Source organism: Danio rerio, chromosome 2, assembly GCF_049306965.1.
Source record: "Danio rerio strain Tuebingen ecotype United States chromosome 2, GRCz12tu, whole genome shotgun sequence".
In the NCBI taxonomy this organism is placed as follows: Eukaryota; Metazoa; Chordata; class Actinopteri; order Cypriniformes; family Danionidae; genus Danio; species Danio rerio.
The window spans coordinates 35,978,909-35,996,849 of record NC_133177.1 but is presented as its reverse complement, the minus strand read 5'-3'; the positions used below and the strand labels follow the sequence as shown (position 1 = coordinate 35,996,849).

The 17,941-nt window shown below is 37.3% G+C and overlaps 1 protein-coding gene across 23 annotated transcripts in view; it reads right to left on the bottom strand.

Annotated features, from left to right (window-relative positions):
- Positions 1–17,941, bottom strand: part of rnf220a (ring finger protein 220a) — a 352,070-nt gene that overhangs the window by 192,940 nt on the left and 141,189 nt on the right. For 22 of the 23 annotated variants that reach the window (XM_073918754.1, XM_073918671.1, XM_073918706.1 and 19 more), the window contains one exon: positions 3,853–4,002. The exons of the other annotated variant lie outside the window; for it this stretch is intronic. The gene's annotated coding sequence lies outside the window, so the exon portion shown is untranslated. The remainder of the gene's footprint in view (positions 1–3,852; positions 4,003–17,941) is intronic. 23 annotated transcript variants of the gene reach the window in all.

Sequence of the window (17,941 nt, the reverse complement as noted above, 5' to 3'; positions counted from 1 at the left end):
TTCTTGGCAATGGTCGGGGTCCTAAGTGGTTGCGTACCTTCCTTATTGTTTAAGTCTGCCCCTGTAGATGCTTACATTAAAATCTAAATATTGCAATAATATGGTTGCAAAACAGCAACAATTGAGTCACAACTTATTCAAGCAAAAAGAAAAAATAAATGGAAGTTCCTACATTCTACAAATCCAAAATCCTATGAATTTCATGTTCGCTAGAAAATAGTGGCAAATGTGTAAAAGGGAAAAAAAATCTGATTATTAAAACATACTAATATTTACTTTTTTATGTTTTCACCCAGTATTTTCTCCCAAAAGTGGCAATAAAATATGTTTATGAATGCTCGGCTAATGAATGTTAGTGCAGCGGTGTTGACCATTGTGCAAACAAATCCTGGACTGATGACCATCACAGTAATACAGCCATTTAGCACAGGATGAGTGGTCGAAATGGCCTTCATTATGGAGCTGCGTCATGGGGCCCTGTTATCAGGCACTGCACCATGGGTGCAATTGCCTGAGATAGAGACAACGCTGTGAACGAAGCCTTGATGTTGACACACAACATATTAGTCCCCCTGGAAAAAAAGGGGGCTTTGTCCCAAATTTCCATTTCCTTTCCCACCGTTATACTGGCCTCATCAAACAAGGGCAGATGGACCTGGACACTATGAATGAGGGAGCATCTGAGGGAGAAAAGGAGAGAAGAAAAGGGATGTTTATTGTCCATGTATTTTTAAAGAGGGCATCTGCGGCACAAGATGTGTAAACATTGCTTGACCCTAGAAAGTAGTGGTGCTAAAGAGGATCTCCGGTTAAGAAACAGGGCAGTCAATGCAAGTCATTAAGCTTCATTAACACTGACACACACCTTTCCTTCCATGTTATTAATGTCCCTTATTAAAGCATAAAATTGCATATTAACTATTGATCGCCTATTACCATTCTTCAATAATCAATTCTAACTGCTTCAGCTGGGCTCCAGTCCATCTTTATTTTAATCCAGTTTAAACAGCTCTTTTGTCTAATTGTCCCATTCAAGCTGAGAGCAAATTTGGAATTTATGGTTTAAATAAAGCAGATGATCAGCACACGTCAAACACAAGCAATGCTAAAACAATTATTTTTTATAAAGTGGTGACCTTTCAACCCTTTGACCTGCAAAATAGGGTGGTGTAACAGGAAGGTGCTTTGTGAGAGGTTAAAGAGAGCCAATCTGTTGCACCTGCCAGCCCAGCATGGCCCACAATTCGAGCAGGCACACAACATCACAAGACAATATTAGGTTAGATTTAGGTTGTGACATCAGGTGACCAAATTTTTATGTCTGGCCAGCGTCTAAGAACAATGTTATTTTGACTTCCAATAACAGCATCAAATCATGTTGATATTTGGTTGATTTTAGGTTGCGAAGGATAGTGAAAATCCAATATCAAGCCAACATCTTAAACTAACGTCATATTGACATCAAATACTGACATTTATTCGTCTGGTATGGCAACCAAAATCCAACTTCTGATAAGCGTCATAGTAGTAACGTTCACACAACGTCAAGCTGTGACATCATTAGACCTTGATATTTGGTTGATTTTAGGTTGTGGGGGAAAGTGAAAATCCAACATCGAGCCAACATCTTAAACCAACGTCATATTGACGTCAAATACTGACATTTATTTGCCAGGTTTGACAACCAAATTCCAACATCTGATAAACAGTATAGTGGTAACGTTCACACAACGTCAAGCTGTAGCATCAAATGACGTTAATATTTTGTTGATTTTAGGTTGTGCTAGATCATGAAAATTCAACATCGAGCCAACATCTTAAACTAACGTCATATTGACGTCAAAAACTGACATTTATTTGCCAGGTTTGACAACCAAATTCCGACATCTGATGAACAGTATAGTGGTAACGTTCACACAACATCAAGCTGTAGCATCAAATGACGATGATATTTCGTTGATTTTAGGTTGTGCTAGATTGTGAAAATCCGACGTTAATATTTGGATGATTTTAGTTTGTGAGGGAACGTGAAAATCTAACATCGAGCCAACATCCGAAACTAACGTCATATTGACGTCAAATACTGACATTTATTTGTCAGGTTTGGCAACCAAAATCCAACGTCTATTAACGGTATAGTGGTAATGTTCACAAAACGTCAAGCTGTAACAACATTAGACGTTGATATTTGGTTGATTTTAGGTTGGACGTTGGACATTGATGTAGGCCTGACATTGGGTTTTGACGTCAACCTGATTTTCATTTCCAAACAAAAAAATGCAACATCCTACGAAGTTGGGGTACAATGTCAATCTGACATCATGTTGACGTTCGTTGCCTGCTGGAATGGCTACAACAGATCCGTCTTGAACCCTATTTGACTGCTTCCCTGGTTAAACATTGGGATCTATAAGAAAAAGAGCAGAACTGTAGCGAAACAACAATCTGAATGTGAAATGAATCACCGTGCCAATTAGAGCTGAGTTTTGGGCTTCCCTGTCGTGTGGGGGTCGTGTTAAAAAAAGAAGCCTGTGATCTGGACAGATCTCTGGAACGGCAGCGGTGGGCTTTCAATACCGTCGCACCCCCTGAGTTCACAGGACACGTATCACCTGCGCTCAGCATCTCAGCTCTATTACGGGCCTGCCGCAGCTTCGGTGCCATTCTGCACATCTGCTCCCAATGGTTCCGGCGTCTGCAGTCAAAAGCCCATAATGAGCTGCTCTTACTCCAGCTGTCCCACTGATAGCCTTAAACCAGCCGCATGCTGGGAGCTGCAGGGATGGGCTGTCAGCAGGCTGATGGGCTTGACCCTTGACCCCTAGCTCAGCCGAACTTCAGTGTCCTGACTGATGACGCCAAGATTAGCACTCTCCAGAGACACGCAGCCACACGTCTGGCCACAGCTTCGCTATTGCGACATTGATTCACGTGATTTCCTTTCTTTTTATGTTCTTCTGCTTCCACGGATAGGTTACAGACCAGTTCGTGCGCAACCTTTAAACTTTAGCAGTGGAACAGCAAGTCTGTTATCCACGTGCCTGATTGGAGCAGCCATCACTGAAGTGTGATTAGAAGTCCACCAAACAAACATGGCGGCCTTCATTGAATTCCTGTCAAGTCCATGCAAACCAGAGGTGACAGATGTAATTTGTTTGTCCCGTAGGTTTAATTTAAGCTGATACCTCTAAGCTAGAGCTGGAGTGTGTGAAATGGCAGAAGGAAATAGGTATCGGGACAGTGAAAAGGCAAGATCGAGAGAGAGAGAGAGAGAGAGAGAGTTCCTGTCCACTTGTCTCCTTGGCTTCTTCATATATACGCCTTACAGAAGGCCAGCTGCATCCGCCAAAGAACTTCCACATTTACCTTCTGAAAACAATCCATTAAAAGTGTGCCGGGCTGCTGGCCCTGCCACTCCACGAGGAGCGCGAGAGGGAATGGAGCGACAGCGTGAGATAGGGACACAGTGTATTAACCAGGAGTGAAGGCATCATGTGAGTAACACAGTCGGGGAAGGGAGAAGAACGATGGAGAGGATGTGAGAGAGAGAGAGGGATTGGAGAGAGTGAGTGAGGACACTGGCGGACAGCTACAAGATGGAGTAGCAGCATGCGGGAGATAAGCTGTCGAGGCAGAGACAGTGTGTGACAGTCCTCGAAGCGGCAAGCGGGCGAGAGTGTGACAGGGAATACAGAGAGCTGCATTATTGTTTAAATCATTGATTGCTTCCCTCCTCCTCAGACTGTGACGTGTGTGACACCAGAGAGAGGGCTGAAAAAACAGGGTGCAAAACCCTCCTCCTCCTCCCCTTCCCCTTTGTTCTTCCTCATTTCCACTGGATCCGCCATATACCTGCCGTCTTTGTCCTAAGCATCAGCTGGGGTTTGTCTTCACTTGCTTTTTTGTCGCTGGTTCTTTTCTTCCCCCACTACATTGGTGCGTTCCAGTTGGATTTATTAAAGTGGCTGTTGGCTCTCAAGGTGTTACGCTCAGAGGGGAAATCTGAAAGTAAATAAATAAATAAGTTAAAATTATTCCAGCTAACAAATTCTTTTGGAAACATTTTCAATTTTTTCTAATCTTAAAATGATGGTTCACATAAAAATTTAATTTATGTTATCATTTAGTTTCTCGAATATCATTCCACAGACTCTCCATGGCACTAATGAATTTCCCTAAAATGAGTGAAAAATGACAAAAAAAATTACGGGTCATCAATAGAATGGTGTGAGCCCTCTTTCAGAGTTATTTCTAATATCTGATTTGTGAAGTATTCGTTCATTTTGGTTTGGTTGATCTAGTTCATAGACCTGATCCTTTCAGTTCTGAAGTTTTGAAGGGCATGAGATAAATTAAATGACTATAAAATATTCATCATGCTTCTTCATCTGGATTATTATTAAATTTTTTTTTTATAAAATTATTCTGTTCATCAAGTTGTTTACTTACATATGATATATTTATTTATTACTTATTGTATGTATTTTTAAATAAAATTATTAGTCCAGTCATTATTGCTTTTATTATTGTTACTATTAATAATATTAATAATAAAAATATGAATTAATATTAGAGGGATTTCTGAAGGGTCATGTGATTCTAAAGACTGGAGCAATAAATCTGAGAAATCATCTTTAATATCACTGGAATAAGTTATTTAATTAAATTATTAACTACTTTTGGACAGTTATTTCTTAGTGTAATAACATTTCACAATTTTACCATCTTTACTGTATTTTTGATTAAATGAATGCAGCCTTGTTGAGCAGGAGAGGCTTATTTTAAAACATTTAAAAATAAATATATTCATTCATTCATTTTCTTTTTGGCTTAGTCCCTTTATTACTCTGAGGTTGTCACAGCAGAATGAACCGCCAACTTATCCAGCATATGTTTTACACAGCGGATGGCCTTCCAGCTGCAACCCATCACTGGGAAACATTCATGCAAACTCATTCACACACATACACTACGGACAATTTTAGCTCACCCAATTCACCACATGTTTTTGGACTTGTGGGGGAAACCGTTTTAACCATTTTGACTTTATGTTTAAATAATACAGAAGTAAAAACAAAAACGAAACAAACAAACAAACAAACAAAACACTTCTCAGTATTTGACATCAATATTTATGAACTCTTGTCTTTTCATCCATCAACACAGTTCCAACTCCACTACATTTTAGGAACAATTTGAAAGATCCCCAAACTCCCTCAAAGATCTTGAATGTATCTCTTAATATATAGGTTATCTTTTGCATTGTCATGTCTGTAACCACGTATTTCAGCCAACATCCTATATTTGGCGTAGACACATTTTTCTAATTTAAAGAAATAATCCATTTAGCTTGAAGAACACATTTATTTATAACCATACATTCTTTTTCATCTTGAATTCCTTGAGATATTTTCTAGAATTTCATATATGTTGCCCATAAAAACTGTGAGAATTTATATATAAGGATAAAAAAATATTGTCTCCTGCAATCACAAGACATTATACATTTTTAAAGCACTTGCATTGATCAAACACATACAGAATTCATACAGAATTCTTAGCCTATTTAGACTAAGTGCATGATTTCTCTGAATCTACATTGTGTGCATTTTTCATTTAAGGAAGTAAACTACATTAAAAAAACATTCCATCTGGTCGCATTTCATTCTTTTCTGCAATATAACATCATTGAAATAATATGAACAATTCTGAATTGTATTCAGATCACTACAGATATGCATTTAGGTACATCATGTCTAATAAGCAGATTTCTGAAAGATTAAGTAATGGCTACTTAAATTTAAGCTTTCTTGATATTAAACCAGTGAAATTAATTACTAATGAACTAAATTGATTAACTAAAACAGAGCATACAAATAATATTTTTTTTGCTTAAAAACGCTCAAATATGTGCACACATGAACATAGTGACTATGACCCATCAAGTTTAAACTGTCCACTGAAAGGCGTCTCTTTTCCCTCTCATCTCGCTCTCTTTCTGTTTCTCCAAGTGCAGGCAGTGAAGCAGTTGAGGTGTTGGGCAGAAAGTGGCTAACAGTGAGGTCTTGTGACACTCCCCCCTCCACCCACTCTTCCTCTCCGCAGGCCGGCTGTCTCTCTCCGCTCGCCCAGAGCCTGACACTGACGTGACACTCGTGAAATAATTATGAACCAAAAACACTGCTGACAGCAAACAGCCCGCTCCCCTCAATGATGTGTCACCCATGATTAGCATGGGTCCTGGCATCCTCGCAGCCCGCAGGCGGAAGAGAAGAGGAGGGTGAGGGGACGGAGAGAAGGAAAAGGAAGGGACGGGAGGGGGGGATGGCAAGATGGACAAAGAAAAAGTCTAAAAGCAAAAGGCACAAATTAAACAGAGAGGAATGAAGTGTATAACTAAGAGCTCTGGTTAATAGAGAGAGAGTGATATAAAGATGCATGAAGATGTGGGGTGGAGTTTGATGCTGTGCTTGTAGCTCATGACCGTAGGGAATAAACCCTGGATACTGACACCTGTATCTGTCATCTGCTGTTAGGAGACATATGCCTCGCTTCAGGCCACCACAGATCAGCACCAGCGGCACCCTGCACTAATATGTAGGCCCTGACCTTTGCCTTTTAAAAAGAAAAGGTCAGAACAGATGCGGGTGATTCAGGGATGGACACAAGTCAGAAATGACTTTCAATTTATGCATGTGAATTTGAATTCACCGCACCTCTGTTCTGTCAATGCAAGTTGAACTGAAATGATAGCAATTGGAATTCTGAAATGACAAGTAATGCATTCTGGGAAATGAAGCAATCATTTGGTTCATTTATCAAGGTAATCTACTTAAAGTCATTGTGCATTCAAAATAAAGGTTCTAGAGTTAAGTCTTTGAAAAACAAAACTGGGCCCTTTACCTTTCATTGGTTTGTGTATAAAAATATAGTATTTTTTAAACGTTCATTTGTTTGTATTTAAACAAACTATTTTTTTAATTGCACACACATATATTTATACAAAATGAAACAAAATATTAAAGTAGAAAAGCAGAAAAATAAACTTTGCATGCTGCTTATTCATCCATCCGAGTTCCACCCATCCATGTCAATTCATTCATGCATCTAGTCATCCATCCATGCATGCTTGTTCCATCTATCTGTCCATGCATCCATCCATTCATCACTGTTCCATCTACCCACGCATCCATCAATCCATCAATGTCATTCCATCCATCCACATGTCTATTTATCAATCAATAACAATACATCCATCCATTTGTCCATCTATCCATGTTGTTATATCTATGCATCCATCCATATAATTTATTGCGAGCTTCCATTCATTCGTGTCATTCCATCTATCCATCCATGTCATTCCATCCATTGATTCACCTATGCCATTTATTCATCCATCTAATCAATCCTTAATTTTGTTTCATCCTTGTTGTTCCATCCATGCATCCATATATCCATTAACATCTCCATTTATCAATACTTTGTTCTATCTACTGTATGCTTCCACCCATTCATCCATCTTCCATCCATTCATCAATATATCCATCTTTCCATCAATTCATCCATCCATCCAAGTAGTATCATCCATCCATCCATCCATCCATCCATCCATCCATCCATCCATCCATCCATCCATCCCTCCATGTATCTTATTAGTTTCTATTTTGTTCCATCCATGTTGTACCATTTATGTTGTTTCATCTATGCTTCCATCCATCCATTCATCAATCTATCCATCTTTCCATCAATTCATCCATCCATCCATCCATCCATCCATCCATCCATCCATCCATGTATCTAACTAAATTTTATTTGTTCCATCCATGTTGTTCCATCCATGTTGTTTTATTTATGCTTCCATCCATCCATCAATCTATCTATATGTCCATCAATTCATCCATCCATCCAACCATCCATCCATCCATCCATCCGTCCATCCATCCATCCATCCATCCATCCAAGCTGTATTATCCATCTAAACATGCATCTATTTAAACTAATCCATTTTGTTCCATCCATGCATGTTGTTCTATTTTTGTCCGTCCATGCATCCATCCATTTATCCATCCATCCACCCATTTCTTAATCTATTCATCTTTCTATCAGCTCATCAATCCAAGCTGTATAATCCATCCAAATATGCATCTATTTGAACTTCTCCACTTTGATCCATCCATCTATGTTGTTCCATTTCGGTTGTTTCATTCATGTTTCCATCCACACATTCATCCATCCATCCAACCATCCATCCATTTGTCAATCTATTCATCATTCCATCAATTCATCCATCCATCCATCCATCCATCCATCCATCAAACAATGCATCTAATTAAACTCCTCCATTTTGTTCCTCATCTATGTTGTTCCATTTCTGTTGTTCCATAAACACTTCCATCAATGCGATTCCATCCATGCATTCACCTATTACTTTTGTTCCATTCATCAATTAACATGTCCATTTATCATCCATCCATCTATCCTTGTTGTTCCATCAATGCATCCACCTATCCATCCTTTTGTCAATTCATTCATCATTCCACCCATCCAAGCTGTGTCATCCATGCATCCATCTCATTCCACACATCCATTTAGTTTCTTCTGGCATTCCATTAATGTATTTTAAACTTTGCTAAAAAAAAATGTTAACAGTTTTGTCAATCCAGTATCCAAAGTCTTGATATTGAATGTTAATTCAACTGAATTCTACTGACTTACATTTCAATTGCTACTTTAATTCAAATTCAGCTACTGAACTGTAATGCAAAATGTATTATCATTAAGTTCTGAATCTGCCGTGAGAACCCTGGCATATCCAATTGCTACAACACCTCTGCTAGTAAACATTCCAGGAAGTGAAATCCATCAGGCACTTTGAAGCAGGAGGTATACCAGGCATTTAAAAAAGCAGACCACATCTCCCCACCCCTTAGTGCCAGAGTGAATTTGCGGCTCTGAGATTGATAGGTGGATTCACAAAGCCCTTCAGAACTCTGAGGAAAGCAGCTTTGTTTCCATGACTGGAGGTATAAAACGCACAATGTACATAACTCTTCTTAACAGAGAGTAAATCCCGGTAAAACAACTTGCCGTCTGAAGGGACAGTACATTTCACCTCACTATATTTGGAGATAAATCTAGGATGATCAACCATGAAACACTCACCGTCCAGAGCTGGGAAAACACTGGATTTATAGAGCTGGGAGTTTCAAAGAGCTACAAAACGTCAGAGAGACACAAAACCCAAATAAAACAACATTTTTATAGTGCGTCAAATAGATGGGCACCCCAAAACGTTTTATTAGCCGCTTTTTTTTCTGACAGGCGTTCCTTCCAGTGTCCTTCCATGCCAGTGTTAAGCTGTAAAATGAGAGGATGGCTTTGTTGTGCTAACTCAGACTAGTCTAGACTAGCATGTGGGAAAAGCTTTGAAAATAAAGGCCGGGGTCCGCGTACATCGGGCTGAGGATGGGAGGGTGTGTGTCAGTAGCGGTGGGAGGGGTGGCGTTGGCCAGGGCGGTTGGTTGAAGGGTGGCATGGAGAGAGAGACACACGGTGACACCGCAGCTTTGAAAGGTTCATGCAATATTAATGTCCACGAGGGAGAATCACTAGCCTGGCCCCAGGGGTCACCCAATTAACTGGAAAACACTTCCATTTCCAGTGTGTGTGTTCTGAGCAGTCGGCTGCATACCTCCTTTCTTACATCAATGTGAATGTGTGTGTTTTTTTCATTTCTACGCATGCTGACAGTCTCCTTGCTGGTAGCTCATGTTTTCTTCTGTTCCTCTGGTCTCTCTCCCGTTCTATCTCTCTCAGAAGAACTCTTACAGAAAGTGATGCATGGCTGTAAAAACCTAATGTACTGTTTTACTTTTTCAGCTTCTTAATTTGCTGGAAACTAATTGACTGGCCTGGTGGTGCTGGCTCAGATTGTGAAGCTAACAAATAGAGCTGCCCTAAGATTTGGACCAGGCAGTTCAAGAAATAGTTTATATACACCATAAAGAAGAGGAAAAAAAGTGATAGGGAGGAAAGGGGATTTTAAAAATACAGACAGAGAGAGAGAGTTTAGTAGAACTTATTACTAACTTAAATTGAAATGTTAAGATCTTTTATCTTACCATTCATTAATTTTCTTTTCGGCTTAAACCCTTTAATAATCAGGGGTCGCTACAGCGGAATGAACCGCCAATCTATCCATCATATGTTTTACTTAGCGGATGCTCTTCCAGCTGCATAGGTATTATGAAGTAATACCTAGGCCCACACAGAATCTGCGCGCGCAGATTTCCGCAGATTTTCCGCAGAATTCTGGAGATTTTTAGCCCATTATTAATTCTATTTATTTACTTGAGTAAATGTGTAAATATGAATTTATTCAGTTTTTATTCAGTAATTTATTACTTTTTATTTAATATATTAAGGTTTTAGTTATGATACTCCGCTGGATACTCCCAAAATAATTCAGCAGAAATCCGCAGATTTTAATCAAAATTCTCAGCAGAAATTGCAAAAAATGTCCGCGTGGCATTTGGAGGCTTTTGCCAACAAACTGTAATTTTTTAATTGGCTGATGCTGCGATTTAGATGATTTGAAGCAAATCTATTTGTTGATGGTGTACTACGTGCCTAAAACATTCACTCAATGTCATTAGCTCATTTTTGGTGGAAGTGGCATTTAGCGGCTTTTGCATCTGAACTCTTCATATTACTATTAATATTAAGTTTGTTAAATGTATTTTCAATAAAGTGGAAACCAATTTACAAAATAATGTAAACTTGACTGCTTCACTTCCACTTTAAAACAAACATATTTTAGAGAGAGAGAGAGAGAGAGAGAGAGAGAGATGTTAAATTCAAACATGCATTGGCTACAATAGTCAGCCTGATCTCATGAGGAAATGTAACTATTTTACATTTTGTCAGATCAGTAACTAATTTGTTCAGTCGTACGATTGCGTGGCACCCAACCCTGCCCCTAAACCCAACCATCATTGGTGGATGAGCAAATCATTAAATTGTACGAATGAGATTGTACAAATTCATACGATTTACCCCTTAAATCAAAAAGTTAGAAACGGTGTGAGATCGTGTTGACAATAGAATGCTAAATAACAACTATCTAGGGATGCCACCATACTGAAAGTCGGTACCAATCGATACATCAGTTCACCGAATTCACCAATGTTTACAGTGTGTAACAACAGATACAAGGACTGGAGCATTTCAAAGTTAGATCAGCTGGTTTGTCTATAAGCTGACATATGAGCAATCCACTCATGAATCGCAGCTTTAAAATGCTCCAGTGTCCCTGTATATGTGTTTACACACAGTAAATAGCATTGATTACGGTGAACTGATCACAGTCATTTCTGTTGAGCACGTGAACACAACGACAAATCACTCAACAGCGCTCAAATGTTTGCAGTAAAAGGACGTTTTAAAAATTTCAGTATTGATTGGTACCGAATTCCAGTATTGTGATAACACTACAACTACCTATGATAAGCGAATGGTTTTGAACTAAATTTTTTAATATAAAAACAGATTAGCTTTAAATAGTGCTGTAAACTAGGTTTACAAAAATGTAATACATTGTCTAATAAAACCATCAATTAAGTACACACATATAGTCTGGTATCGAGTATTATTATTATTATTAACTCTATTATCAAATATTATTTGCATGACAGTGAAAGCTTATGCAAAATCTACAGAAAATGTGGCAAAATATAAATTATAAAACAAAAGAGGGCCCAAAACAAAGCCCTGGTGCACACAAGAACAAGATATAAAACTTTTAATTTGAACAAACTGATGATAAATAGAAAAAGATCACCAACTGTTAACGAGTCAAAGGGGATACCAACAATACCAGAGGAAATCTTAGACATGAGTCTTTCATAATGATAATGAAACTGAATTAATATGTCAACTTTTACCATATTTTGATCAATTATTTTTGTCTAATTGTAAGATTAACCATGATGTTTTACGCTGTTTGTGCTCAGAAAGAACATTCATGGTAAACAGATACATGATTAAAATCCCTATTCACAACTGACAGTATCTCTTGTGCCCCTGTTACTTTATCTGGATGTCATGGTGGGTTAAGTGAGGGCTAATGGTTAGGCTAAATGGTATGAATCTGGATGTCAATGCCCAGATTGTGCTCTTATCAGCTCTCGCAAAAAAGCAGCACTATCTCTCTTTCCCCATGTCTCATATTTCACAGTCATGTCCAGCTTCCTCCGTCACAGCCCTCTGTTGACCACCTGCAGATGGCTGATATTAGCCTATACTGCGGCCCACACTGATGTTACATTCATGCTGCAATTTAGCCCTCCATGGTGCTCAGGGTATCATGATGTTGATAACTGTGAAAGGTTATGCAAAGAACCACTGCACTGAGTAAAGGCGGAACTGTGACAATTCAATGCAAATTGGCCAATTTTTTCTAGCCACGGGCATAGGTTTGTCTCTACTGAAGTATCTATAAAAGATTGCAGAATAATGCCAAAGAAGTTAAGAACACCTCTAGCGATTGTGGTTCTGGTGGAATGTTGGGAAATATAAATGTAATTTTCACTCATCTCCAACACAAGAATCTAAGAAGATTTTATTTGTTCAAGCTGTAAAAGAACCTCTACAAGACACGTAGACTATACTAATGCAGGGGTTTTCAACCTGTTTTCAACAAGGAAGGTGCCAGCACCTATTAAGGAGGGCACAAGAATTTGAGGTGTGAACTCGAGTAAATTATGATGATGATTTTTATCTGTTTACTATAGTGAATCTGATTAACATTAGTTCCACAGCTAGCTATCAGGCACCTGTAGAGTTAATTCATTGAAGTAAAATGTATACAAATAAAATGGACCTGGTGCTGCTTTTAAAAAATTATGACAAGAAAATGAAAGAAAAACCGGTGAGCCAACTTACAAAAAAGTGCCCTTCTGAATCAAATCAGCAGGATGCCCTTTTGGATCTTTTACTTACTTTGAAGACATACTGACTACGTTTACATGGACATCAGTAATCTAGTTATTTAAGACAATAACATAATATAACATAATATAACATAACATAATATAATATAATATAATATAATATAATATAATATAATATAATATAATATAATATAATATAATATAATGTAAAATAATATAATATAATAAAGGTGTTTATGTGAATTGCTTTTTGAATGTTTCATAACCAGGCTATCCACATTTCCTGCAGTTTTATGTAATTTTGTGTTTCATCTTAAATTTTTCAACTTTAACTGCAGTTCGGTAGTTTCACTTTCACTCATGAACTTTTCATTCATGCCCCCGAAACAAGCTGGGGTATTGGATGGGAGGAATGGAGTAAGGACTGGTGAAAGTGTGTTGTTTTAATGGAATATAATAATGCATGCTGAATGGGAAAAAAAAAAACTTCAACATTTCGCAAGATGTGTATGTCTTTACTGACAGCTGTGTGTGTGGATCTTGTGGCAAAATATGGTGAAAAGTCCTACATGACGGTAATAGTTTGACTGCCTTGTTTACTTCAATAGTGCCACTAATGTCTTAATTCCATTTCTGTTAAGTTCAATTATGACTTTAATCGGATTAAGGTAATCAAAATCGCTGTTTACATGCTAGACTATTAATCAGAGTATCATGTTAATTGTATTAACATCATATTAAAGTATTGGTGTCCCTGTAAACATACTCAATGTTCGACTCAACCATACTGTTAGAGTGAAATTGGACAAACTTGGGGGGGGGGGGAGGGGGGGGGGGTCCTAAAAGTCCTATGTGTCCTAAAAGTTTAAAAAGCCCTGTATGGATGTAGTGGATAAAGATATACTGATATTGTCTAGTAATATTATGAGGAAAAAAATGAAAAAGAGGGACATTGATAAAAAATGAAATAAAAAATAAAGGCTACAATGGCTTTTTATTATAATGATTATTATTATACTTTTTATTATATATTTAATTCTATGTTGAAATATGAATTTATGTCCTTAAAGATATGTAGAAACCAATAAATACTTATGTTAAAACTGAAAGATGTAAAGAAATCTACAATTTTTCTATTAATATGCATTGAATAATCTTACACTAAATGGATAAAATTTGATAATGTAATTTAATTTAAACTTGGCTACAGAAATTTATGTGTGTGTGTATATATATATATATATATATATATATATATATATATATATATATATATATATATATATATATATATATATATATATTATAGAAATGATAAATATATCTAATTAATCAATATAAATCATGTATTTTGTAAAGATTATAAATAAATAAATCAAACCCTATTTTTATCAATCCATCACAATTTCCACTACACTATATTTCATCTATCTGCAGTGGCACCAACTAGTATGAAAGCATTTCCAATTGTTGTAGCAGCAACACAAAATGTACGCATATTTAATCCTTGTGTTAATCATAAACACACTCATAAGATGCTCAATTAATTACACACATTCATAATGGTCATTTAAATGCAGGGACTGGTTTTAGATGAGATCAATTATGCTAATAAATGCATGAAAGCCCATTTAAAACAATTCATACCCAGAGAACCAATGCGGTAGCATTTAAACCCCTTCTCCAAAATTTAATGTCTAAAAGAACTTTTTTAAACATGTGGACAAACTTGCGGGGCCACCGAGTAATTGAATTCATATTCGTATTAATGAATACCAGCAATAAACTTTGCCATTATGTTATTAAATCAGAAAGAAAAAAAATCTATCCATAGCACAAACATAAAGTGGAACAAACACTCTTGTTTTATTCCAGCAGAAAAGTATATTGGAGCTGATGTGACAAGTGGTTGAGTTTTACGCTATCTGTGGACAAGCTCTGCATGCATGTGAAATCGCCTGTTAACAGCCTGTCTTCAGACTGGCCATCATGACAACAGCTCACCTGTCTATATAAATATAGTATAGTAAATAGGCAGAGAAACGCATATGTCAAGTCACCTGTATTTCTATAGCACTTTACACAATGCAGATTGTTGCAAAGCAATTTGATATATAAAGTAATAAAAATCAGGTTTCATCAATACATCAAGCCCATTTAGTTGGTTTTGTTCTTGGTAAAAAGACAGATGAGCAGTATAAAATATCATGAAATAAAGTATACATCTACATTTCTGCACAAGCATGCAACTGTCATTTCATTTATTTTTGCTCTATAAAAAAGTACTTTAAAAGTGATCAATTAGACACTCCCTGTATCAGGGATGTCCAAAGTCTGTCCTGGAGGGCCGGTGTCCTGCTGATCTTAGCTCCAGATTGCTTCAACACACCTGCCTGGCAGTTTCTAGTATATCTAGTACACGCTTGATTAGCTTGTTCAGGTGTGTTTGATTAGGGTTGGAGCTAAACTCTTCAGGACACTGGCCCTCCAGGACCGAGTGTGGACACCCCTGCCCTACATGCACAGTAAAAAAAAAAATAGATGGGTTCCACACAACCAGTTTTTTAGAAAAACATGAAAGAATTAAGTTATTTTATTAGTTTTTACAAATTTAAGTAGATTGAACATAAAACAATTAGGTTGTCCATTAAAAAATAATAAACTTTCAGCTCATTTTAAATAAGTAGTTTGAACAAACAGCTAATTTCTTTCTGAAAAAAAATGATGTCAGCAAAATTGTTGCAAACAATTTATCCGCTTGTTAAGTGTGACGTCATGCGAAGCTGCTTCCGGGTCCAAGCGCTCTATTCAACTGAATGGGGAGACTCATCAAATGGTAATAATAAACGTTTACATAGCGATTTAAGGCTTTAAAAAATCACGATCACAATATATGTGTCCATGCCTAATATCTGATGGCCAGAAAGTGATGAATTTTTTATAAATTGTTAAAATTTTGGTATTTGTTATGCACAACTATTGTTGTGTACACTCTGATTTTATATAAAATTAACTTTAATGTGTGATGGGAATAAAACGTGATCATAAACAAATGATTTCTCCACTCAAATGAGTGGCGGCTTGGACCCGGAAACAGTATAACATACGTCACAAACACGTCACCACTTAACAAGCGGATAGTGTTGAATTTAAACAAACACATAAAATCTAGTAATGTTTAACTTATTTTTTTGTTTAAATTGAACCCAAAGTAACTGTTTACAACCACTTAAAAAAGAGTTAATCCAGGTAACCATCTTTGAATCATTTTTTTCAGTGTATTTTGGTTTTTCAATTGGAAAAAATATGACATAAAACCATCATAACATGGCAAAAAAAGTCATAAGCACGAGATACTTAATTACTGAGAATAAAATCTAAATGACCTTTTGAACATTTATAAACCAAGTCATTATTATGAGAAAAATGTTTGAACTATCAAAAGTTGTCTTTTTATGCCAGAAAAAAATGTCTTATGGATGATCCTATCTGATTATAGTTCAAAATTTTGAGATTATGAACTTATAATAGACAAATGTATTATATTATTTTATTCTAATGTTACTTTAGTTTTATATCCTGCTTTATTAAGGGTTGCCACAGCAAAATGAACCATCAATTACTCTGGCATAACTTTTACTGGTGAATAACCTTCCTCAACAGGAACAGACAGTACAACCCTCAGCACTGGGAAACACCTACACACTCTCCCTTTCACACCCTACGGCCAATTTATTCGTTCATTTTCTTTACGGCTTAGTCCTTTTATTTATCTGGGGTTCCCACACCAGAATGAACCACCAACTTATCCAGCATATGTTTTACACAGCAAATGCTCCCATACACCCATACACTACGGCCAATTCAGCTCAATTCACCTATAGAGAATGTGTTTGGACTGTGGGGTAAACCAACACAGACAAGAGGAGAACCAGCAACTTTCTTGCTGTGAGATACCTGTGCTCCCCGTTTCCCTATTGTGCAACCCCTATTTGTCTTTTTAATCTCATAAAAAATGACGGCATTTTGATTTAGTTTAGGCAACATGGTGGCCCAGTGGGTAGCGCTGTCGCCTCATAGCAAGAAGGTTGCTGGTCCGAGCCTCGGCTGGGTCAGTTGACATTTCTGTGTGCAGTTTGCATGTTCTTCCCCTGTTTGCATGGGTTTCCTTCAGGAGGCTGTATGTGTGTAAATGCAAGAGTTTATTGGCCTTTTCCAGTACTGAGTTGCGGCTAGAAAGGCATCCGCGGGGTAAAACATATGCTGGATAAGTTGGTGGTTCATTCCGCTAAGGTGACTCCTGATTAAAAAAGGGACTAGGCTGAAAATGAATGAAAGATTTGGTTTATCCTTTTCATTTTGACTTTTTAATCAAATTATTATACTTAGCACATTATTACTTTCTGTCTAAAAACCATTTATGTTCTCCTTATTATTTAGCAAAACATGACTGCTCTTAAGTGTGACAATAAATGTTCTTCCACAAGCTCAGAGAGGAAACAGATAAGAAGATGGCAGAGCTGAACCTGTGAGCTCCTGCAAGTTGAGTGAGCAGTGGAGTGAGTTTGAGAGCGAGTCTCTCACTAAATGACACTGCTTGCCTTTTCTACAGCTTCCAGGGGAAATTCAATTGAGCCCGGTGACATATTAGCATTCTGCTGATCAACACGAAGGATGGACAATCCACTTAACCAGCGAAAAAGACTGCAGCACAGCTCCTCAATATATGATAACATCACACACATACAGGAAGGTCACAGCTCCAGGTGTCCACTCCACATCCCACAACACACACTCACTCCTCTTCCTACAACATACACTCACTCCACATCTCACAACACACACTCTCTCCACTTCCTACAACACACAATTAAATACAATTAATGGGAAATTTAATAAAAAATATAAATAATTCCCATGACTAATCAGCTATACTAACAGAGAAGACTCTAGATCCAGATCTGTTTTTACATTACAGCAATGGTTGGGTT